This window comes from Dromaius novaehollandiae, chromosome 3 (genome assembly GCF_036370855.1).
Source record: "Dromaius novaehollandiae isolate bDroNov1 chromosome 3, bDroNov1.hap1, whole genome shotgun sequence".
Taxonomy (NCBI): domain Eukaryota; kingdom Metazoa; phylum Chordata; class Aves; order Casuariiformes; family Dromaiidae; genus Dromaius; species Dromaius novaehollandiae.
This window is the reverse complement of record NC_088100.1, coordinates 4,080,914-4,107,220: the sequence shown is the minus strand read 5'-3', so window position 1 is coordinate 4,107,220 and position 26,307 is coordinate 4,080,914. Positions and strand designations below refer to the sequence as shown.

At 46.5% G+C, this 26,307-nt stretch overlaps 1 protein-coding gene across 1 annotated transcript in view; it reads right to left on the bottom strand.

Moving 5' to 3' along the window:
* XKR6 (XK related 6) overlaps positions 1–26,307 on the bottom strand; it is a 221,749-nt gene that overhangs the window by 52,928 nt on the left and 142,514 nt on the right. The gene's annotated exons all lie outside the window — the stretch shown is intronic.

Below are 26,307 nucleotides of genomic sequence, written 5' to 3'. Positions count from 1 at the left end.
TTCCTTTTCACAGGCGCCCTTTCGACCTCCTGCTACTCAAAATGCTTCCCCAGACCAATCAGATGCCTCTCGCATGCTGGATACAGCCCATGCAGCTGTCTTGCACTGCGTGGAGGATGTTTGCAGTAACATTAACTTTCGCAAATGCTCAGACAGGATGTATACCAGAAACACCAATAAACTGCTGAATGCATTGATCTAGACATGACTCAGGAGTCACCACTGAATAATCTCTTTAGCCACCTTCCTCTGCCTGAGCCCAGGCAGAGTTTCTGCTCTGATCAGCAAAGCAGCAGAGTCCTCTTCCATCTTGCACTCCTCCAGGGGAAGGCCAGCTTAAATGACACATGGGGGTTATTGATTTCTGTAATGAATGAATGGATTTTCCCCTTCTGCGCTCATGCCCCCTCCCTCTCCAGTGGAATAATGTAGCACCTCTGTCATTTAAAGCCTAAATGCCTCTCCCAAGTGCAAACATGCAACCTTTCCCTGTTGGCGTTACTGCTGTCTCCAAGGCCTTGGTCTTGCCTCTTCCATTCTTCTCCTGCCTCCTCTGATCTTGCAGAGCATTGCGTCCTGCACTAACACAGGCCACGGAAGGAGGATTTCATCCAGCGTGGTGAGGCAAGGAACCTAGGCAATGGAGAACATAGTTTTTCTTCCCCAAAAGGAAGGCATGTAGCCAAAGAGGTTGGGTAAGCTCAGGCTGTGTTGGATGCTGCAGAATTAGCTGAGAAAGTTAGTGCAGCTGCCTGTCGGCATGGACCTAGAAGAGTTTCCAGCACTCCACAGATTTGTTGTTTAACAGGAGCAGAGTGGAAGTCCTGGTCCCTGAGGAGCTGAAGGAAATATGGCTAGGGTTTTTGCAGTCCTGGGTCGAAGCAAATGTCCAGTACATTGGAGTCAGCTCAAAAGAAAAGGGATTTCACCTACAAGGAGTCTCACTGTTAGTCTAAAATGTCATATCTTTCTGCCTCCCCCAGCTCTTCCCTAAGGACCCACTCCTGCTTCTCCTGAGACAGGTCTCTGTTACTTATCTGAATCACCGCAGCTGGTCTCCTGTTTTGAGAACCTGCTCTTCCCATCTGTCCGTGTCAGATGCAAGTGATTTGGCCGCCCTGCGTCTCACTGCCCAGCTGCCTTCGTCCACAGCTTAGGCGTACTGCATCACAGCTACAGGACGTGCCCACTATCATGCACAGGTTCAGAAGAGTGTACCTTCTGCTGGTACACTCCTCAGATGCAGCCTGACACTGCTACATCTCCTTCCCCTACAAGTCCTGCCTTTCCCTTCACAGGAGTTAGGACCTCAGACATCATGGGACATACTATGTGTCACCTCCTACATTTGCAAAGAAGACATTTGAGAGACCCGCCATTAGTGACCAATTTAAACAGGCTCTGAGAGATGCCCTGACAATAAGACTGGGATGACGGGGCTCAACAACCCACCTACCATGTTAGGGAGCCAGGATTTAATACACCCCCCCCCCCATTAAAAATTCCAAACCTGTTTCAGGTTGCCACCCTACCACCCTACCCTCACTCCAAAGTTAAGCTCTGACTAGTTAAAAAGATGTAGTTTCTTCAAATGACTCTGAGAATCTTGGCTTAGAATGTAAACCCCCAAAATCCTAGTGTAAAATTTCAGGCATTTAAGTCCTCTAGGCTTATAGGCATCCACCACTGTAGTCTCAAAGTGGGCAGACACAGGAGACCCTGTCCAACACCAGTTACAGGCTTGGGCCCCCAAAGATTCATAACTTCCACTCTCCCATCTGCAGCACACTGTCCCAAGTGTTGGCCCAGAGCTCAGCACCCAATAGGGATGGTCATCATGACCCTCTCCTTTCACCCAGAAAAGCCCCCATGTGAGCTCAAATCTCTTCTCCGCCAGATGTGAAGGAAGAGCTTGACCTTGGCTGTTGAATATTTTGGGTGAACCCACTAAACACCATGAGCCAACCTAGGAGATGAGGCTCCCAGTTACCCCTGCTGGGGCTGTTGTGCTGGATATCTAACACTCGAATAGTTCTGGAGACACAGCAGCTTGTCAGAAAGACTCTCATCTGCTGGCTCGAAGGGCTGCTTGGAAAAGAGAACGTACCGGTCCAATTCCCTGCAGCAGGAAACGCTTCCTCAGTTACACAGAGTGGATCGGTGCCAGCGGGCAGGATTACGAACACTGTGTCATGTGGACACTCTTTTGAAAAGGGGATGCTGCAGGCTTGAGTCAGCTCCAGGCTAAGCAGGGAACTGAGCCTCTGTCTTCCACCCTCTGCCTGCACACCCTGCCTCTTGAGGTGACAGCTAAAAGCAGAACACTGATCTTATGTCTTTTAAAGTAGCTTTGTGAATTAATCACTTTTTTGCCTTTGCTTTCCTCAGAGGACCTTTCGCTTTGGGCTGTGTGGAATATTTTACGTCAAATGAAGCAAGATCCTTGGATTCTGCATTCTGGCGTGTTTTTCCCCCTCCCACATCCACATAACTGCTGAGCCTCTGGGGTAGCCCTACATGTGGTAAGAGTTTTACTCCTGCCATTTGCAGCTCTTTGCTGAAGCTCTAGTTCATGCATCTAAAGATCCTCCCTGGAGCCACAGAAGCAGAGATCTGGACCCAGGTCTCCTTGACCTGGGTTTCCTTTCTTACTTCAGCTGCCTAAAAGTGGGAAAGATAATCTAAACCTATCATCTTGGTTCTATCTTTTATCAACAGAGAGAAAGAGAGAGGGAGATTTCCAAAAGGGCATTTATCCCATCCCAAGATAAGTGTCTACAACACCTCCTACCTATTTCCTGTCTCCTTCCCTTGACTACAGAAGGGTCCAGGCAACTAGCTGAGATTTGATGGCTGATGCCAGACGTCTCCCGTCTCCTTGGCGTCAATTTGATATCATGTGTGTCTCACCTCCTTGCCAGCATTTTGATATGCCATTCACTTGCACTAGATGCATATACTTCCCCATTGAAAAGACTGAGGGGACAGGGAGACCGGGGCCATACCAGGGACTGTGCTAATGGCTGGGAAAGGATTTTCCCATGGGAAGTAAAGTTCATACTTCAATTGAATGTATTCCCCTCTGGTAGCTAGAGGAGGAGATCCTAGAGTTGGCTGGGAGAAATGCAGTTTCCTTGTTCCAGCTGTCTCTTAATTCAGTCTTCGTTTTCTTTGTGGAGCAAATACATGCCCTTGGAAAGATGACAAACTCTATCAATGGCTCTTCATCCCCTGCCCCATAGCTTCTGGGTCCCTCCTCAAGTTCTGTCCCATGCACAGGAGTAGATTTGCCTTGCAATGAAAGTCCCCATGGAGGACAATTGCACACACAGTCCCCCAGCTGGCTTCTCCAAGGCATCCCTAAAGAAGCTGAAGACCAGGGGCAAGACTCATAGGCATGCAGGACCATTTCAGATAGTATCTAAGACTTTCACAGACTGCTGGCAGGTAGGACACAAGGCCTGCAGAAGACCTGTGCCCCTCTGGATCCCAGATGGAGGCATGATGGGATATCCGTGGGCATCTCAAATGGCACTTGGCACCCAGGTGTGGACAACCGAACTGAGCTCCTGGATCTCGGCTCAGAGGAAGACTCTCTAACACAGCAGGCCTCCAAGCAAGGCAAGCAAATCCACCTTGGCTCAAACAGGAAAGCAGCCTCGCTTCCTTCCATTTTTTTTTCTCAGTCTAGCCTTTACCCCATGAGGACTCACCCAGTTTATTCATCTCATGCCTGGAGGTCTTTCCCTCTCTGGCTCCTGTCACCCACTGAATCTACAGGCTGGAAGAAACCCTTGTTGTTAGACTGACAGCAACTCTGCATGTCCCCAGAAGCCACAACTACTGGGACCTTCTGTCCTTTCAGCCTCCAGGGCTGCTAGTCCTCCTGTCACCAGCAACGCCCTTTGACCAAGATGTCATTCTTCAGTGCTAAGAAAAGAGAAGCAGCATGTAAAGCAGGTTTTGGAGCTTGCTGCTTTGATCTGGGTAGGTTTGTAGACACCAGAGAGCGATACATAAGTGGAATACATCCCTCCGAACAGTTTTTTTTTATTAAGGCAGCAAATGGAGAAGGTTGAGAAGTGAGAGGGAGTAGGACAGCAGCCATGCACCAGGGCCAAGACATTATCCTCAAAGCCTTTGCTCTGGTATTGGAACAGCCATACAAGTAAGTACAACGTATTTTGATTTTTTTTTTCCTGAGGATTAGTGATCAGTTCTGTAGGAAGCCAAATAATATTTATATTAATTATTCACAACTGGTTTCTTCTCTTCCAATCTACCACTCCACAATAAAGTTATTCTTAAATAGATTTTTTCCCCCTTTCCCATTCAACCAGTCCTTCTGATCCCTAATTTTTTGATGCTTCAGTCTAGCAAGAGGTAACTTGTTCCTGGCTGCACTGCAAGGTTGAGAAACCTAGGCACAGAACGCAGGAGTCCTGGCTTTTAGGTATCATTGCTATTTATATTATAGCAATGCTAAAAGGCTTCTGCTGAGATCAGAGTTTGATTGTACTGAGTACAGTTCATACACATAGTAAGAGACAGTTCTTGCCCTAAAGGATTTACAATCTAAACTGACAAGGACAGAAACACAGCAAAGGAAAGGATGTGTTATTAACAGCAGGGGACTGAGGCACCGAGAGATGCAATAAATTGCCTGCGGTCACAGAGGGAGCTTGTGGAAGAGCCAGAACCTGACCCGTGATTTCTCACCTACACTTTCTCGCCTCAGCCGTCAGAGAAGGTGCACACCGGAGCCCAGGTGAGCTGGGAACTCCGCGGCTGTTTTCACCCAGACCAGCCTCTTCCCCTGTCCCCTTCAACCCCTGTTAGGTGACTCAGGGCTGGGGCTGGGAGTGACAGTGCTGTCGCTGCCCTTGGGGAGATGAGGGTCCCTGGGGCCACCGGTGTGCAGCCGGCAGCCTGACTCAGCCGAGCCACTCACACAAGGCTGGGATTACTGAAAGCAAGAGCTCAGAGAGACAGATTTGGGGATGATGAGGGCTTTCTTGGGGTTCTGCCCAATTTTCCCTTATGGCGGTGGGCTGCCTTCTCCTCCAAGAGCGAAAGAGAGCTCTGCAGTGGCTGGAAGCTGCTTATGTCATTTAGTGCAGTAGATGTTATAGGAAAACAAAGCATTACTAAAGCATCTGGCTGCAGTAAAGCTGATAAATGACTCCACACACTCCAAGTATTCCTCCCTTTCATCCTGTTCTCCTAGGAAATTTTCTGCGACTGAGAGAGGAAGACGTTGGGAGGTACGACCAGGCTTTGTTGAGACCTGAGCTCTGGACAGGCTTAGCAGCCAATTTAGTCTGGGCTTTCCACATCCTCACCAGGGCAAGCTGCAAACACTGAGGCCAGCCCGAGCAGGATCCTCAACAGGCAGGAGAAAGCTGGAGCATGACCAGGATAAAATGGCCCCAGTGCGAGTAACTGAGCTGCTACGCTAAATGATAGAGCTTCTTTCCGAATGCAGAGAATACAGCTGCTTCTGGGAATATTACACTGACAGACTGAACAGCGGCAAGCACTGGAATGCTATAATCTACATTGTTAAGCTATTAGCATGGTCCTGGCACAGATTTGGCCTGAGCCAGTTAATCTCTCCCCAGAGATTTCCCAGATACAGCTCAGGAGCTAGGATGGGTCAGAGATTATTCCCATGGAAAGGTGTGTTAGCCACCCTGCTTTGAGGGATGAGAGATAATGATGCAGATGTGTCAGTTGGCAGTCAGTTTACAATTTCATTTACAGGGTATGTAACCTTTTGGGGCAAAACCTCAGGATTTCACCCTATAGCATTGGCCTCAGCTACTTTCGTTTTCCCCTCCGTAACAGCCATTTCTCATCGAAACAATGGCACATTGATGATTGCTCATGATGGAAGACGGCACGCTCTTCCGTGGGAACTGCACTGTGATTATCCAATTGACTCCAGATAAAATACAAGTGTGGTTCGATGGACGGTCTCAGCTGTTCACTCAGTCACAAATCCATTCACTACAAGGTGAATCCCCTACACCCTCACCACCACTCACAGGTCTGCTCAGTAAAAAATGAAATTTCTCAGAAGCCCTGTTGTTCTAATTAAATCTTGGAGTCACCATTCAGTCTTGTAATTGTGAGCACTGGGGGCCGGGGGAACAAACCAAAGTCAAATGCAGCCTTTATGAACCAGTCCAGGTACTTCTACAGACTAGGAAGAAAGGAAAGTGAAACTGCAACCGCTTTTCACCATAAACCTCTGCAAGCATGCAAGGTACCCTGACCTGAAGGAGTAACCCTCAGCAAGTTTGCTAGGTTGGACACAGCACCCTGCCAAGACAGATGAGAGTTCTCGACCGCTTGTCAGAACATCTCAAAGCATGAAGAGACTAACCTAGTTTCTCTCCACATCTGTCTGGGTACACACGCCCTACAACATTTGGTGTGTACGTGTTCGTCTTTGTGTATGTGGAGACACACAAAAATTACCTCTATCTACTTGAGCAGAGGGCTGGTAGCAGTTTTCTGAGAGCTGGCCTCTGACAGCACTTCCTTTTCCATTAGCCTACCAAAGCACTTTACCTCTCAGGCAGACATACCGGGATGGGTTTGAACCCTAACAGTGAGGCAAAGGAGGTTTAATCTGCCCAGCTATTCAATTGCTCGATCTGAGTGGAACCTCCAAATCTGAAGGGTTTATAATTAGGTATGGTGGGATTTGATTTCAGCTGATAAGCACCAGGAAACTTAGGTTTTTGCCTTGTCACATCCAGCCCTGACAGAGACAGATCTGTGTCTCACTTAGCTACTCATTGTCAATCATCTGATCAGTTTTAGCCCCAAAGCAGCCAAAAGTCTCTAACTGTCCAGAAACTGTAATGGTCAGATTGGCAGGGTAGAAGCATGGTGGGGTTGAGGTTGGGACAAAAGCTCTCAGAAGTGACAAACACCAATATAAATGGCAATCAAACATAAATACTGATTTTAATTCTTGCTTTTTAATAAAAATAAATGTCAAGTCCTACTGAGACTTCTTAGAGTTTAAATAGCTGAGCTACACTGTGTAGGAGGGGAAAAAAAGAAATACGAAGGACTGCATCTGCACCCCTAATGGCTGTGTCCCAGCACCCCCAGTACCTGCTGTAAAGTTTGTGGTCATTACACTGGTTTCTATTTTGAAGCTATAATAATCAGGCACTGGCTTCTTGCTTGGGCTCTGGGCCGCATACAAACATAGCTATAATGTAGGAAAACAGGGTAATTGGCCCATGGTCATATAAGACAGGTCTTTGGCAAAACTTGTAACTCTTAGATCATCCCGACTTTTTGGTCATAGCTTCAGCCTATCGTGTAACAGCTTTTCTCCCCTGCTATTCTAGGATCTATGCTGAATTAGAAATAACTATGATATCAATAAAAAGTTTACTAAGGGTGCTCTCAACATCTGCATGTAAGCTTTTGTACCAGTGTTTGCGGCCACAGCAATGGGATTCAAATGACCTGTCTCATTTCATCTTCTCCTTGCAGCATGCCATAGCAGGAGCACATGTTCCCATGAATTATTTGTGTCAAATCAGAGAGTCCCTGTGTGCTACCAAGTGCAAACAAGGACCTTCTTGACATGAGGTTTATGGAGCAGAAGCATTAGGTGAGGAACTGAGTAGTTTTAGGACTAGTGTTATTTCTTAGGCCCATTAAAAGAAGCTTTATTCTGGTCTTTCAGGCCTCAGACAAACTAATTAATCACATAATGCAGGGTTCCTCTCCAGCCCTGAGGCCAACAGTCAAAATCTGGCCAGATCCACACTACTGAACCTTCTCAGCCTTCAAAACAGGGTGGCCACATCCAGTGCCTGCCGGGAACAGGATCAAGACTGGGTGCTCCAGACAAGACAGATGCCCCATAGGTAACACCATGCAATGTGCTTTTATAGCACCAGGAAGGACAGGATGTAATGACATCAATTTATTGTATACATTTAATAATGTCAGTCTTTTCCTGTTTGAAAGCATCTCTAACTCCATGAGCTAATGCCAGTCTGAGATAGCTGTTGCCTCTGCAAAGCCCTAGTCTTGCACAGTTTCCCATCCCAAGGCACTTACAGCCTGCTCGTTCCTGAATAGTCCCTTGAAGAAGAGTAAAGCCTTCAGGATGAGACCCCACAATTCATTTCACTGATCTAGGAGGGTCCTCGGCTCCAATTTTCTTCATGACACAGACTGATTGTTTGCTCTGAGTGATTTGTGCATCACACTCCTGATGCGCCCCTGCTCAAAAAAAATCACCCTGGCACGAGCAGGCTTTTGTACTTGAGCTCGAGTCCTTTGGCTTTGCCGTCTGCCCCCCCTCCTTCTCCCTTGGCTTCAGCTTTCATTAATTATGAAAGTTAATTTAGGCTTCCAACCCTGAAGTGAAAAATGGTGTTAGGCTGGGAAGCACCAGACTGAGGGCAGCTGTCTAGGCACAGAGGTGGTCACAAAGAAGAGGCATTTCTTGCTTTCAGGAATATCAAGGAGAAATTACCAGGAAGCAAAGCTGAACCTAAAACTCCTGGCTGTTACAGTGATTAAAGTAGGAGATGCTCCTGCTGTTTGCCACAGCACCATCCTTACAAGTGTCATTTCAATAAAACTCCACAGCAGAACCAAGATACAGTAACACAGTTTTTCTTCATGAACTGGGATACTCTCTGAGCAAGGTCTTTTAAGAGCATGTGTCCCCTGATAACAGGACTCCACCATAATGTTATCACCAAAGCCTGACAATGCTACTAAAGAGCCTGTGATCTTAAATAATGTATTTTCCTTTACAGCTGTGAAAGCTGCAGTGCCTTCACTCATTCTACTGAATAATGGGAGTGTTTCTGCAAGCTTGCCATGGCAATTTAAAATCAATTTTATTTCTGTATCCCATTATAACTTTTGCTATAGGATATTAACACTTTAGTAAATCTTACACTGTCTGCAGAAACAACATAGTGCCTCATAATGCTGCAAGATTTTGTTGATTTTCAATGAAAAAAACAGTGGATATTTGTGTTATAATTTAAATAGATACTTTTTATAATTTAAATAGGTACTTTTGAGGCACATCAGCCAAGACAAACACAGAGAAGTTCAGGTGAGTCTGGAATGGACCGTGATATCTCCTCAGTGATGGAGAGGAGCATGCTCAACCATTTTAGACTGAAAAGTAACTAATGAAGTACTTGCACATCTTGAATGCAGGTGCAATTGCAGAAAACAAGCAATTGTGCAGCTGGGACCTTTCACACCTTAGCTTCCACTTTTAATAGCTTTTATCCAATGCTTTGCAGGCACTAAGGCTACATCCATGCTAGAAAATTCAGCAGTTCTTGGGAATGTGGCCAAAGGCTGGAACTCAACGTCTGCACTGTTAAATTTTCTAGCGTGGTCCTGGCACAGTTTTGGCCTAGAACAATCAGCTCTCTCCCAAACAATTCTCAGGAATGGATGGAGAATTAGCAGAGGCCAGGGACCATTTACAATTAAGCATCTGGGATGCTGCCGCCTCATTCTGGAGGCTGAGAGATTGCGTTTGATTGTGTGAGTGTGACCAGACCATGCTGGTTTCCAGGTCAGAGAACAATTGCTGGCACTGATTACTTCATTAGTTTAAGCAAAGCCACAAAATTTGGGCTTTGAGTCCCACGTTTCACCTATTCTGAGCCAACAGAAAAAGCTCCTTTCTTTTAACACGTGTGAAGTTTCTTATAAGCAAACTTCATGGATGTCTTTAAAAAGTCCTTCTCTGATAAACCCCCCAAAATACATAGGGGATGGAAGCATATCTTTGGGTTGAAAAATCAACTTCACTTTCAATCTTCCAGATGGTTATATGGTAGGGTGATCAGAGACCGTGGTGACAGATGATATTGTACCTACCTAGATGGATTTTAAGAAAACCCAGCACTAAAATCACTATGGTGTTCTTCCTACTAAATATAAATGATATTAGCTAAGAACATGAGAGATGGGAGCTCAAATTCCTTGGTTGGGAGCAGGGACTTGGACATAGCCTTTACCTCGCCAGGAGTGAACGCTCATGGGAATGACACTACCTGGTGAGCCAGTAATTTCCTTTGCTCACCTGGGAGCAGTTATCACCTGGAGGCTGTCCCTTGGTGACTTGCAGATCCTCTCTGGGTAGCCCATGGTGGGCAAGGGCTGGAGGTGCCCATGGTGGGATGCTCATGAATCAGACCGACATGCTGGGGTGGATACAGGCATTGGCGGGGGAAGACGGGGGATCTGAGGTTCTCCTCAAAGGAGGCTGTACCTGCATGTGTGGGTCAGGCAATGGGGCCATGGGAGGATGCACATATACACTCTTTGGAGGAGCTGGAAGAGCCAACGCATTGCTCTGCTAAGTGGGACAGCCGCCAGCCCCATAGCGAGGGCTGTGGAGTGGGTGCTAATAGGCGGAGGTGATGAATACAGCTTCCTTGTGCCTGTCCCCCTGCAAATCCATGTTGGACAGGATCTGAACTTGGGTCTTCCCATGGCCATCAGCTGGTATGACCAACTGATTGCAAGGTATGATGGAGGACCTTATTCAACCTCCTGCATTTAGGGAATGATGCTCAAATCTCCTAGTGACACTAGCACGAAAGCCAGGGATGTATCTGCTGTGACAAATGATCTGTTCACACACTCCCTGATTTATTTCAGATTGTGCTGCTTTTCCTTCCATTTTTCTATAGGGAAGTGGAAATTCCAGAATGTATAGGCGACTTCCAGCCATTTACATAACCGCCACTTCAAGTAATAAAAACTTTGCTAAAAAGACACACACTTAAAAAAAAAAATCACCTGGCTCTGAGTCCTCCCATTTAAAATGATCCAGCCATTCAAGAGCAAGGTGCTTCATGCTGTCCAAACCTGCAGTTACCCAGCCCACCTCTTTAAATGCACAGGACAAAAGAAAGAAAGAAAGAAAAAAAGACAGTCATTAGATTGGGTCTTCATCTCCTCTCTTGATCATGCCTGCTTTCAGCCCTTGCTGTCAGCGGTCCCCTCCCACTATCAGATGAATCAAAGGTGAAATCAGCTCCAACATGACAAAAAAAAAAAAAAGCAGTGGTTCCTCACTCCTGAGCTGTGAGTCATTAGGAACTTCCTGCCTCTCTTCCAGTTACTAATGAGCAGAGGGAGAGACGGGAAGGATTTTGCTGTGTGTTTGAGAGCCGGCTAGAGAGGGAGATGAAACCTGCCACTCTGTGGCTTTTTCGGGAAAGCTGCTCCCCTCCCAGGCTCTGAAAAACCCTAATCTGAACAGCCCGCGAAGGCAGCTTAGCCTCATGCAAAGGGCATGAAGATGAGGAGGGCTGCTCATGGCTTGCTCCCCAGAGCCACGGGGCCCCGGGGTTTCGGAAGGCCCCCCTGATGAGACCATGTCGCCCCTCGTTTCCTTGGAGGCGTGGTGGGCCTGATGGGGAGCCAGTGGTGGAAGGGTGCTCAGAGCTGCCAGGAGAGCAATCGTGGGAGCTGTGCTGTCTCCCTGCTTGGGGCATTGCCCATTCAGGCCGGGGGTGAATTCAAAGTGCAATAGGAATTTGGGATTCGTTCCAAGTGCGCGCACTGTGATCTGCTAATAGAGCAAGCTGGGGTGAGCTTAGGCCAGAGCATTTAGTGTGGACTCCATAAAAACCTCCTAATTGATATGGAGGTCCTGGATGAGCATGGGGGGCTGCCTCAGCTTGGAGAGGACTGTGAAATGGGGGCACAAAGGTAAAATTGTGACAGATGGTACAGAAAGGCAGTGATTATACCTGCAAATAAAATGTGCTCAGGATGGTTCTTTCTGGCCAGTTCTTTGGGTATAAACTCTCTAAACCCCCAAACCCCTGTGCTATATCCAAGCCATTTGTCTGTAGAGGTCCACGGCTTGACATACGTTGTCGGAAATTTGTCCTCGTGTTTGGAAATTGTTTGGGTCAGTGCTAGCTGGCCAGGGGCTGTACTTACTATATAACAGTATGGACAAACATGTTCTGCTTTCTGAGAATGTTCCCTGGAGACATTATTTTGCTATTACAGATGCAGCCAAAGACCCCCAAGAGACAGAGATCCCATTTCCATGCCACTATCCTAGCACGAAAGGAATACACCATTCAAATTCCCCAAAAATGCAGCAACAGGCATGGACGGGTTGTTAATGGAGATTTAACTTCAGAGCCAGTGTCAGAACTAGGACATTAAACATAAGCATTCAGGCAGATATGACACAAAGTTCTGGTGGGAAAAATAACCCCTGTACAGCTGGGGCATAGGAGACCCATGCCACCATTGCAGGGACATGGTGCCTGGGCTGCTCTGCGAAGTGGAACATGGAGCAAGAAGACCCCACATGTGCCAGGGTACCCTGTTCCCACCACATCTCTTGGAGCCCAGAAATTCCACTTTGGACCCAAAATAAAGCCTTTCCCAGGAAAGCTTTCCCAACGCCCGTGCTTCCCCACCAAAAACATTTGCTTCTGACAAACAGGCATTTTCCCTTGGGCAAAAGTAGGCAGCTTCAGTGTAAAATTCCTTGCTGGTGTTAATGAGTATTTCACACAGATGCAGCCCCACGCCTCCACCACGCAAGCCAATGAAAGCACTAACATATGCTAAGTGATCGGAGCTACGCCGGCTTTATAAAGCCTCTTGAGAGGTAGCAGGGTGCTTCGTGGGCTGCTCAGCTGCTGTAAGCCCTGGGGGATTACTTGTGCGTTGCCACACCGCTGTGAAGTCGCATGGGCAGATAAATGGAGAAGAAAGCACTATAAAAACCCCAAATTTCCCTGTCCTGTCCGCTATCATCCCCGATCAGAGAGATGCTGCCTGTGCCGGGGGCGCGATGTCCAAGACAATCACGGCCGACACTGCCTTCAAGGGACACTGTCAGAGGGTTTTAGGCTCATAATTCAGCGGAAGGAAGATTTCACTACAGACTTCACATGAACCTTTTGGAGACCTGGTGGGAGTGCAACCTGCTGCTGGTGTGGCCAACCCATGGTCCTCATCCTGTGATACTGCTGATTGCCATCGTGGAAGGTGAGGACTGGGTTGAAGAGGCAGTGGCAGAGGTTGGGTGAGGAGGAAGAAGAGCGAGGCAAGGACGAGGGGGTGAAGGTGGAAAGCTGGCTCTCAGGCGGACGGTGGTGATGCTGCAGTGCCTATGACACTGCTGGATGGGTAGGTGCCCTCCATTTCTCCTTTGAGGTCTACATTTTTCTAGCGATTTCGGTGCTGCAGGTCAGCAGCCTGCCAAGGGACGGTGGGAAGTGTCGTGGGGTTTGCGGTGAGTGGGTGTTCATTGAGCGCTTGGGAGTCTGAGGGGTTGTTTGTGCCTTTAACGTTAGACAACCGATGTCGGCTGGGCTTCCTCCACAGCCGACAGAGAGCAAGGGGCAATTGCAGAGGGTGACTCATCTCACGGAATTAGCTTCCGACACTGAGTCACCCTCCAGAGGAACCGTGCTCTCAGACTGAGACAAGGATGACGGGGTGGATAGCCGAAACTCATGGATGGAGATGTGGCAAGGCTGTGACATGCTTCCTATGGCTGCAGGATGAGGCTCCTTTCAGGTGGCAGTCGTGGGAGCAATTGCCCACATCTCCATCTGCGTCGGTAACACGCCATGCTCTTTACAGGAGAGTCGTTTTCAGAGTGAGAGCCATCTGATGTGTTTTATAGGTCTACTTTAGGCTGAAATGAATTATGAGTGTAATTATAAACTATATAGCTCATTTGGATATGTCTCCATTGTCAGGTGAGGTGAAGCTCAGTTTTTTGGCCCAACAGTGACCCTGTTTGGAAACCATCTATTATCCTGTATCTCTTTTATGACAATAGGATGTTGACCCATGTTCCTGTTTCCCACCATTTTGCCTATATGTATAATTGTGTAATGACTCTGGAATGAATTTTAAATAGTCTTGATTATTCAATTTATGAGCACCAGACAGGACTGTGTATACCAAGGACATACTTATAAAAATGTATAAATAAACCATATATATATATATATTTACATATACCTAGATAGCTAGATAATTGATATAGGTTCGAATACACACACACACACACAAACCTATATGTACACATACACATATATGGTTTATTAATTATATATGTATATACATGTATTTATGTATACATATATATGGTATAAATAAATACATAAATCACAAACATACTATATATAAAAATATATATATAAAAGAATAAACTCTCTCTCTCTCCCTAAAATATACAACATATATATGACTATATATATGGTTCATTTATTCATTTATATATCTATACAAATATATCCTGCTGGTGGAAGAGGTCAAACTAGGATGACTGGTCAAACTGTCTGATATAAATATGGGAAATCAGCTTTCTGGACAAGCTGGAATAAAAAAAGGAATATTTCATAAAAGACTTTCAGAATGATTTGCAAACAGTTCATTTTAGAAATCTCTGAAATGTCATTTCCTGGCAAAATGGTTCTTCCTGGCTGTATTTCACTTTTTAAATTTCATGTTCACTACGTGCCATCAAGAGTGCTGGGTGAGATGACCCATTACTGCATGACATGACTTCATGGTAAAATGTTATTTAAAAATAAAATAAAATAAGGGCAGCTGTCAGAATACAGATTGAATCATCGTCTTTGGTAAAGGAAAGGGTTCCCCGCTGGTGATCCAACGGAGCAGGTAGATCCTGGTACATTTTGTCACCGTTAAACATAAGGACAAAAGCTGTCCACAGATTGTGGCCAAGCTCATGCTGTCCTTCCTCTGTCCCCACGCTCCTCTCTCACAGGTTACACGAGCTGAACTTTGTTTATTAGCTGGCACCTCTTCCAGCCCTTTCCATGACTCTCCTGCCTTTCTCTGGTTTCCCTCCCACGCTGCAGACGGCGGGTCTGGGCAGAGTCTCTCCAGCGCGACCGCAGCCGTGCCAGCTACGGGGATCGTGTCGCGCCCCGCATCCCGCGCTGGGACCCGCACCCCAGCAGCCCTGGCTGCCCTGGGCTCCCTCCCCGTCGCAGCAGATCCGGCTCCCACGCTTTGTTCTGGGAGGTGTAACTTTGTCTTTGATCTGCAAATTAGCATGGAAATGACTCACTTGATTATATATACACACACACCCCAACCCAGCGTGTATAAAGGAGTTGCTTTCATATGAATTCATAGCTCAAATCTAAGCTCTGACATCTGGGAACACATACTTGGCAAACTTAGGGTGGGCAGAGATGTTCTCCACTTGCTCCCCCTGCCCTGGGATTTAGTTCACCTTTTGATAATCAAGGTAGCTGGTCAGAAAGGAAAAGTTAATGTCAATGTTATTGTGTCAGATTCTGCCTTGTTTCCATTTGCGTGTCAGTGACTTGATTTTGTTGACTGCAATGGGTCTCCTCCGCCTGTGCAACCAGCTCAAGGAAATCAGACCGGGCCTCCATGGTCCTGGGCCTCCATGGACCTCACTTGAACGGCATCTCTGCAATGGGGCAGAACAGGTAAGAGCCTACATGCAGGCAGTAACCAGAGCCGCTAGCGAGAAAGTGGCTCACACACTACGCAACGGACCACCCTTTCCCTCGAGGACAAGTGATGAAGAGAAGCAATGGGGGCTTGGACTGTCAAGGACAGAGGGACCGATCCCTTTTGGCGGGGTGATGAAAGGTCTGGAAGGAGGGTAGGACAAGTGAATTGAGCTCCACTTCAGGAAAGTCAGAGTGGTGGCAAGAGGACTGGGTGGGTGATATAGAGTCGCCAGGATGCTACGGTTGATGACTGCTTTGGGACCTCACTTCTATGTTAAATTTGTTGCAGGGCTGGCCCTATGGCCATGGGCTGTATCTGCACATGTAAAACAACCCCTGCCTGGCCTGTTCTCTGCCTGCAAGGCCAGCTGGTGCCATCTGGACATGTCTGTACTGTTAAACTCTCTCAACCTTCAAAACCAGGTAGATTCATCCAGACTGATTACTGGGAATGCCCCTGGCCCTAAATAACTCCTGAGGTGTACTTCGGCACTGTTGGGGTTAGTGCTAGATGATCTGGGCCAAAACCATGCGATGGCCCATGACAACAACTTAACAGTGTAGACATTGCCTGTGCCCTGGCACTGGGTAATTTATTAATTTTGACATAGCCCTGGTATCTAGCAAGGTTGGAAAGCAGATACTGAGTACACTCCTGGACAGGCTGCAAGCCAGGCAAAGAGGAATGGCTCTCAACTATGGAGAAGGACGTGCTGCTGAAGAGAGGTGGGGCATAAAGCTTGTAATGAGGTGTGAATACCCCACCAACTGCTGCTCACTCCTCCTGTCACTTGGCCTATCTGCGTGGAAGCAAAGGGGCATGAGTTGCTGCAGAGGAAAGAAAAATAGCCAGAATATTGCCCTTTGCCTCTCCTGGAAAACCACTAAAGCAAGCAATAGTAATTGGAGAGCTACTTGTAAGCTGGGCATATTCTCCCCTGCTAAAAGCTTGCCTGTAGCACTGAAAGGAGCGGCTTGTGATAAAAAATATATATATATTAAAAATATCTGCTCTGACAAGCGTGAAGCTGGAGAGTAGAAAGGGAGGGGAGGAGGTGAGGTGGGTAAAAATGATAAATCAAAATGTTTCGCTACTTCTAATTAAATCCACCAACCTGTTTGTAACGAAAAGCACATTAGGTCAATAGGAAGAGACGAGGATGAGAAGCTGCCGCTGCCTGATGGCTTAGATGGCCAACCACTCCCCCAGTGAGACTGAGAGTCACTCAAGAATACTGTGGCCTTGGTGTTTTTACACTTTGTTTTCAGCTTCAGAAAACCTCCAACCATCTGTGTCAGCCATAGAAAGCAGGAGAATGAAGAGCAGATTGGGGAAAAGCATTGCAGGTTGTAAGAGAGCACTGGAAACCTTCTCATGGCACCACAGTCTCTTCAACCCAACCGATGCAATGTGCTTCTGTCAGCCCTGCAACCATGACTGCTCTTGCAAAAGCTCCAGCCCAGGACTGAGCCCTCAACCAGAAGTGGGTCAGAACAGTAAATCAGACAAAAAGAAGGACTAAGAAAGGAAGAAAACAAACCAGAAAACACACTACTGTTTCATCCTACAGATTCCTGAGTGCTGTATGCATTTGTGGTCTCCACTCATTTCACTGAGGATATAGCAGAACTGGAAAAGGTTCAGAGAAGGGTGACCAAGGTGATCAGAAAGAAGGAGGAATTTCCATATGGAAAGGTATCACACAGACCAAGACTTTTCAGTCCAGAAGTGTGATGACTGATGAGATATAAGATAAACACCTTTAAAATCATGAGTGCCCTGCAATGGCAGATTTCCCATAATGCAAGAACCAGAAGCATCACATGAAATGATTAGGTGATAGTTCAAAACAGAAAAAGGAAGGCTCTTTTTCACAAAACAAAAAGCTAAACTGTGCACCTCCTTGTCATGGGGCATTTTGGATGCTAAGTGTTTAAAAAAATGACTAAACAAATTCCAACCACTGAGGAAAATTCTGTCAAGGACTATTAAACTGACGGCACCACATCTAGCTCAGGAACGCCCTTCAGGAGCACCCTGGGGATGTAGCATTGTGTGCTTGCCTTGTTCTAAGACTATTCTGCTATTGCCCACCCTGGGCTTGATGGACTTAAAACTGGCCGGCCCAGTATAGTCATTCCTTTTTGCAGACCCAGTCTTGTTCAACTTCCAAGTTCCCTGCAACGTCTCAACAAAATCAAAGCAAGAAGTTGAGTTAGCATCTGCAGGGCAGCCTCTGCTAAGCATGCTGCTTGTGAGTGCAGCAGAGACTTAACCCAGTACGCTGAAATCTAGGACAGGGATGGCTTTTCCATGGCCTTCCCAGGCCTTGCTCCTAGCAAAACAAATCCTGCTCCAGTCAAAGCAACTGATGGTCCAGACTTGATCAGGGAGACACTGTGTTGCCTGAATCGTGATTTGTCCCCATCCCCTCTTTCTTCCACTTGCAAATGTTATCATACACGTGTACCTCCTTTCATCTCAGCTCATGAACCACCGCATGGCAAGGGAGCAGGGCATACTTCCAGGGCATCATGACACACAAGAGATACAAGGCTTGGTGAGATGCTCTGTGACAGAGCATGTTGCACATGTTGGTCACATAATGGGAGGAAGGGGGTGGGAGGCATCGAAGCCTTCTACTACAATTTGGAAGTTCAGTCCCTCTGGGCCCTCTCGACCTGCTAAAAGGCACCTCCTGAAGAGCAGTGTGGCATAGCAGCCTCCTTGCTCCATGTCCCCTCTGCACCAGGCCCTACATGACCACCATCTGTGGGGGTAACCGCAGGGAGGCAGAAATCAAATGAGGGAACCTTATGCCCAAGGTCTCGATCTTGTCGGGCCTTCAAGGCTATAGAGAGTCATAGCCTCGTTTCCCTAGAGGCTTCATCACCAATGGTGGCCTAGATCTCTTAGCTAGGGAGTGTGTCAGCTGTCCTGAGATCTTGTGGCATGGTAGCCTTACAAGCAATCAACATCTCTTTCCACTTCTTTGGTCTTTGCTCCCTGCTTTGCACTCTGGCTACTGAATGGATTAGGGGATCTTTATCAGAGGCTGGTTTTCTAGTGATCATATTGATTATGAGTAGGAATCTGCTGATCTGCTGGAAAGAAAGAGGGGGAGTAAAAGAGCAAGCTCTGGAGAAACACGCTTAGGTTACTACTATTCAGCAGTTGCCAGACAAAATAAACACTGTGAAGTTTCCATAGGATCATTAAAGTGCTGTGTTAGTGCTAAACATTGCTGTGAGGTGGGCAAAGAGAATGTGACAATTAAATACTTACTTAATAAATGACTGTTTGGTGTTTTTTCTTCACAGCTGCACAGATTGGGAGGTCACATAACAGGATAGCAATGAGCTTCTGGAGTAATTGCCCTTAGCACAAGGGCCAAGGAATCTCACTCAAGAACTTCATCAGATCTGTATCTTGTGTTCTGGCCTCCAGAAAGCTATCCAGGCTTGACTTATCCATGCAAGTAATGGGAAAATCACAGTTCCTGTTGGTGATTTGTTCCCATTACTAATTACCCACACTGTTCAAAAATGAGAATCTTGTTTCAAGTTGCAATTTGACTGGCATTACTTTCCAAGCATGGGATCTCACTAAGTGATTTTATCTCGTACAGCAGACACTTTTTGAATGTGAGTAACTAATGGTGCCCATTCATCAAGTGGCTGCACTTTTGGAAATCAAAAGTTCACCCACTGTGGCTGTTCTGACTCTGGAGACAGGAGCCATGGGAACCATTGTTAGCTTTTCACAGTAGAGTGGGTTGATATTTTTTAATCAACATTTGCATGCTTTAAATTTTTTTTCTATTTTATTTTTATCCATCTCCTTTCTTTTCTTTATTTCAGAGGACAAAAGGAAAGAGAAAAGAGATTTTTTTTTAATTAAACTTTTGAAGAAAAACATAGTACAAAGCTGATCTTTATACCGCAGAAGATAAATCACTGCAAACATTTTGAAGAGCCCTGCCTATCCTACCACTGTGGTGCATTGTGTCAGTGCATTCACATCTCAGAAATGATCTGGAGTCCAAGTTTGGCTGCAGTTTGAAGGAGCCACCAAATGACTTGGCTCTCAATACCTGCTTATCAGATTAAGGAACCAAGGTGATGTGATGGTGGCCACATCTTGGGTACCACTGGCGAGCATGCTATAACTGTACTCTCCTGTTGAGCCATGCAGGCCTGCAACAGACTCTGCATTTTGGCATCTTTGACTCAATTTTCTAGACAGACAGAGATGACATCTGTGTTAGCAAACCAGGGCATGAGGACTGAAACTCCCTCATCTGAACTTTTTTAGGATGGTTCTTGCTATAATTTTTGCCCAGGCTAACTCTGCTAAATTCTTGGCAAGCTTTGGGAACCAACCTGAGGCAGAGACTACTCCCGATTACTCCCAGTCTAGATATGATCACGCAGTTTCGGTGTGTAAGAGAGTTTAATAAAATGGATATGGCCAAACGGTTCTCTTTTCTTTACTGAATATATATGCAATCGGAATTTCCTGATCTGTGATTCAGCTTTTGGCTTTCTCCTAGGAAATATCTTCCCAAAGCTACTGGCAGAAATCTGGATTCTGACAGAAACCAGGAATAGGATACACCTCTCAGCTACTAAAACTACTGAAAGTTTTGGTATTGATCCACATTTTTCAAAGGAAAATTCAACTTTCCAGAGAAAGCTCAAAGCCCTATAGAAATTCTATACTCAGTATAATTTCTATACCATTTTTATGCTGCCATGGTTTCTCCCAGGAGCTGTGATTCAGATACTCCATATTGCCATTCTTGATAGGACAAGCTTGTTGGGCAGACTAGCATTTCCCAGGATGTGCCAGCTTTCCCTCATGGGAGCAAAAGGACATTGCATAGGTATGAGTCATTATGGCGATAAAATCTGGAGCCTTTCAGAGAAGAAGGAGGCTATGAAGAAACTAAAATACAGTTTTTATTGCAGGAAATCTGAAGCTAAAAACACTACATATTACTTAAAAAGAAACTCAATACTATGTATTTGCTCACAAAACAGAACACTTCACTCTCCCTCTCACATCCCCGCACACGATTTGTTCAGCTGAAAATCCTGTTGTCCAGTGAACATTTCTGCCAGTCCTTCCACTCTAAGTTTGAATTCAGCACAGGTGAAGAATACCTGCTTACCAGATCAAGGAACCAAGCCAAGGTGATGTGATGGTGGCCACACCAGGAGACACTGACTGGTTATTTGAAATTAGCTGGTCCTGGCCTCAGCCACAACACACAAAGCTGGCAGGCTCGACAGAGCAAGAACACAGAAACTTGGAGACTGCATCCTTCTCCCTGCTGCAATGTGAGGGTTGGACCCCACTGGCAGCACAGCTGGGAGAAGACTTGCCTCACAGCAGTCCACGCCGTATCTGTAGTACATGTGGACCATCTGTCCTCCACGGTTGCCAGTTGAAATGTCTCACTGGAAAGCAGGATAAGAGAACAGTGACCGGCTGCTCCCCCAGCCTGAACAAAGCCATGGATGCATCTAGCATATGCTTCTGCTCTTAGGCCACCTGGCCTGTCTCTGTCTTTGTGCCTCTGGAAACAGCTGCCAGGATGGTCATTTTGGAGCTTACTGAAGCTGTTGTGAGTAAAATGCTGGCCTTGGTGTAGCTCGTGACGCAAACAGATGGAACTGAGGCCATGGTCTCTACCTAAGCACAGCCCCCTCCACCCCATAGTTACAGGGAAAAAAGATTAAAAAAGGAAGGGAACTCGCAAGAAAAATCTCTGTGGGGAAGGTGTGAAGGCAGAGCACTCCCGTGGGGCTGGAAGCTGGGCTACCTTTAATCATGCCACCAGTCACTCCCGAATAGTACAAGTGTCTGACTGACCCAACATCACACAAACCTGCCCTGCTGGCTGGCTCCAAACACCTTCCTATCATGCACTTTCAAAGAGACATCTCCTCTGAGGAGCCTGTGCTCCCCCATCTGCTCTTCACACCTTTGTCATCGTTTATGCCCTTTCACGTTTGCAGAGGGCTGATCTGGATGATGCAGCCATCGCTCATGCAGCCTGAACCCACGGCAGCATTTCTCAGATAGACAACCAGCGAGCTGCATGATGAATGCGTCGGTCTATGTCCAAGGACAGTCTCTCTCCTTGGAGTCTCATGATGGCACAGCAGTACCCTGACTGGGCCTTCTGGGCACAGCCATATTAATGGTTAATAATGACTGCAATGGTAGGTAGGGCTGTAATCTCCAAGCAGGAGACTGGGATGTACGAGGCCTCTTCTCTTTGTACTTTGAATCATTCTGCAACGTAGGGAAAGTATAGCCTGAATCTTTGCTGTGTTAATATCCACAAGGTACATGGTGTCACTTCTCTCGTAACAGTGAGTGAGGACAGGAGTCAGCTTGACAGTGGTAGGAGTTCATTTTAATGTGCTTCTAGTACCCTTTGAGATACCTTAGGAGATCCCACCTGGCCTCTTGCTGCTAGTCCAGAAGGGCACGGGGCTCCCGTAGGTCCTGTATCCATGCTGCCATCCCGATATGGATGTCTCTGGGTACCTCAAATGATCCTAGGCACCTGGGTTTAGGCATAATGCCCAAGCTGAATAAGTAATAAATAATGAGTATAGCAATAAGCTGAATTAAATCAGAGATATCTAAAATATGCCTACTTTTGAGTTAGTTGCCTCAGGTTCTCTTCATAATCAAGTGAGAGAAATGCATTTATGCTATTTTTGATATGTTTCCCTTGTTCTTGTCTATAGTGGAAGGGATGGGTTACTGCACAAGATGACAAGGTGTCAGATACTGATAATACCTTACTCTGTCACACCTCTTACTGTAGATTGTCACTGTAGATGGTCCTATTGCTTCTGCTCTGCTGTCAGTGATGGGCTGACTCTATAAGGACTGGATCAACACTACCCCAAAACTGGGATGCACAGCTATAAAAAACATCAGAGGGATATTTCATGAGGGGGGAAAAACAAACAAACAAACAAAAACTACTCTAGACTAACAGTAAAGGCTTCTCCAGACCCTCCTTAGCTGGCTCATTAAGCACCACTGAACACAATGAACCGAAAAAACATTTCTTCATTGGTGCCAATGGGGGGTCTTGTCATGTTTCCATGGACTTTGGAGCAGCATTTTGGTCATCAGACCGAATTCTCCTGAGCAGTTTGGTGTGGTAGCCTAGTCAGCAGTCAGTCTTGCCAACTGGGAAGACAGAGAGGGATGCTCCCTCTCCACCATGGCGAGAGGGCTCCTCGGATCTGATGGTTTATACCCTTGCCTGCTCTCCCTTGCATAGGGATGTTTGCCTGTCGGATTAATAATGCAGTCAGTGCAGCTTGTCACCATGCATAAGGTGAGCTGTGATAAGCCCAGCACCCGATAAAGCTGTCTTCGACACTGACAGCTAGTGTAATTTCCCAGACTGTCGGCAGGGAAAAAATTGGAAGAAATTTAGACGGACTCTTCCAAAGTATTTCCTGGGCTTGCTGATCCTGCCACTAGTGGGGGTGGGCGGAAAGCAGGCAGGTAAAGACCAGGACTGGTAACACAGTGCAACAGGCAATGGGAGCCTGAAATCCCCACAATAAAATCCTCCCATCTGTGTTTGCTTAGACACCAGGTTTGGTTGATAAAGGTAACTGCAAAAAGGATTTCTGTTACGTATTTGGTCTTATGCCATGCAATATGCAGATGGAAAATCAGCCGAGCACCATGTACCAGTGGAGCTCGCGCTAACTGGCTTAGCATGGGCTGGGTAACAGATCTCCTGCCTGGTAGAGGTTGCGGAGAATCACAGACACATTAGTTGGAAGGGATGTCTGGAGGTCTTAGTCTGACCTTCTGCTTGAAGCAGGACTCTCTCCAAGACTTGATCAGGTCAGCCACTGCTTGGACTAGGCTGGTCTTGACAACCTCCAAGAATGGAGAATCCCCCACTTTCCTGGTGGGGGAATGACCTGATCCACTGCTGCACTACCTCCTAGTGAAAAAACTTAATGTCAAATCTGAACCTCCCAACATCTTGGAGAAACAATACTTTTAGTAAAAAATGTCTAGAGTTAAAGGAAGTGATGTACGATTTTGGGTAAGAGTTTTGCATTAGAAGTGAAAAGAGATCAAAAAAAGAGGAGAAAAGTGTAGGAATTCTGTTTTTTGACATTTACAAAAACAAGTGTTTCAGCTTCCAATGTCAGCAGTGAGCTCAAAATGAAAAGGAAAAATCACCCTAAAACAAAGGAGCTTTTTTTTTTTTTTAATCCAAAAGCAGCAGATGACCTGCAATGGGAAGGAGAGAGTCTGTCTATCCAACATGGAGAGCGCAAAGACCTCTCAAAATCAAGTACTAAAATCAGGGGTGGGGATCCCTGTTGATTCAGTTCTCCTCCTGAATTTCCACCCATGCTTTAACCCACCCAGCACCCTTAATAGCTATGTGAGTGTACCTCTAACCATGCCGCATCCCAGCAGACCCCTCCTCTGCTGACCATTATTTTGGAGACCACACCACACATTATGTCATCCTGCAAGGAGGAGCCAAGCAATTCTGGAATGACTTCTTTCCTAGCCCCCCCTTATTCAATTCGCTCTCTAACAGCATTGCTCCAAAGAAGAACTGGAAAAGGGAGCCTGCTCATAGGGGAAGGGATTACAGCAGGGGATCCCACGTCAGGATGCCCAGGTCAGCACCCCTGCTCCTAGCACAAAATTAAAAGTGCCGTGGTGGAGGATTAACAGTGGTTAAACTGCATCTCTAGCTGCTGTTCACCTGATGTGTGTAAAAGCCGGTTCTCTCTTGCTTGCAAGAAAACTCGTGTGCAGCAAAAGGTGATGTCATCTTTTTCCTGCTCCTGAAATCCAGCTCCTTGCTGAACACGGCTTGGGGCTGGTGTTATTAACAGTCTCTTTTGACCCATCCTGTGCTCTGATGATTTCTTTTTTTTTTTTATTTTCCACTCCTCTTTTCTCTTTTGCTGCACAGTGACCAGGCTCCTGAGAATCAGGTTGATTAAATTTCTATGCCTAGCAGCATCCCTGGAGTCCACATAATTTATGTAAATACGAGAGATAAGAAACGAGGGGGAATCACATGAAAAATGGAGCATTAAGCCGCCAAGATCCATTAAATTCTCCATCACCCTTTTCAGAATCTCAATATTCAGCTGTACCGCCCCCATGTTTTCCCCCTGCCACAGCAGCATGGATCAAATTAACACTCATTGGGCTGAGGAAATCCAAAGGATCAATCCTGTCTCCTGCCTAACACTTGGATTTAGCCCTGCCTGCAATGAATCAACGTACAAAATTAGCCCTTTTTGAAAAACAGGTGGTGCAGCTGGTTCCAGTCCTCTTGCCTAGCTGCATTGCAATGAGATACAGAGCAGCTGGAGCTCCCCCCAGACAGAAATGATGCTGGGGACATCCCAGTGTATGTAGGTGTTATCAGGTGAGACCAGGTGAGCATGGCTCCCCTGTTTTAGGTTACTTGTGAGATCCACTGCATTTCCTCGGAGTATATCCAAGTGGTTGGCTAACGGAGTGTTAGTCTGAGCCCACTGTTGTGACCAGACCTACCAATACCTGAAGTTTGCCTGCAGAAAGCCCTTTAACCCAAGCCGTGGAGAGCTCTGCTGGGAAAGAGCAGGGATAGGATCAGTACCTTGTAGTCCTCCTTCATGCAGGCAGGACATACATGAAGCACGCCGTGGATACTCTGGGACTGGGTTACAGCGTGCTAGGCTTAAACCCCTTCTTGAGCCCACTCATCACTTAGCTGTGTAGATAGACAGTGCTTCACATCCAGTGAATGTCTATACAAAATAGTGCCATGATATCGGCACTTCTGCTGGATGGTCTATCTCACGAAATTGTTCCTGTCATGATCTTGGCCCACACCAGCAAGCAATGACCAAAACAATTCTTGAAATTGGTCTGGGGGTTAGCATTGGTAAGGGACAGTTCTCCGTTGGCAATTTTGACGGAAGCATCCTGTTTTGAGAAGGATACAAGGAAAACATGGATGGGACACACATGCATGGGCATGGCCAGACTGCATCAGTTGGCTTCAGGGCCAGAAAACACCTCTGGAAACCTGTTCCTAAGGTAAGTGCCATCCCAGGCATGTCCACGTGTGCATGCACACAGGCAGACCACCGCTGCCTGCTCCCAAGCGGGGCACTACCGGCCAGCAAGCGGGGCTGAGCTCAGCACTTGCAGATGACAGTCACCATGGTCACAACTTCCACAATCAACAGCGGTGCTCGAAGGGTACCTGCTTTCACAAACAGCAGCTGACACCGCTTCTGACAGCACAGGGAGCCTCGGAGAAAGCTGCGCTGTTTAGGAGTCACTCAAACACAGAAATCTCCTCCTAAGCACAGCCATCTGCTTCCCTTGGATTTTCAGTCCTGCGCAGAAAATAAAGCTAACCCTGAATCTTTAAAATTTTATATCTTTCTCTCTCCAAAATTGTGGCATTACCAATAATACCACAGACTTTTTATTTAAGTTTTGAGCTCACGGGCAGCACTTGAATCGCTTTTCTTAACAAGTGTGACAGATAGAAATGTCTCTTAAATGGAAGCTAAGATTCTCCCCCAGCAGTATGATTTTAGGATGCTGGAGCTTGAGGAAAAAGCACTGTAAACCCTGAGTGTCCAAAGTCCAAAACCAGAAGTCATTAGCTCTCAGTCACGACTGTCCCTAACCTGGGTACTGCAGAATTAGCTTGGATGTCTCTGCTTACCGTGCCTA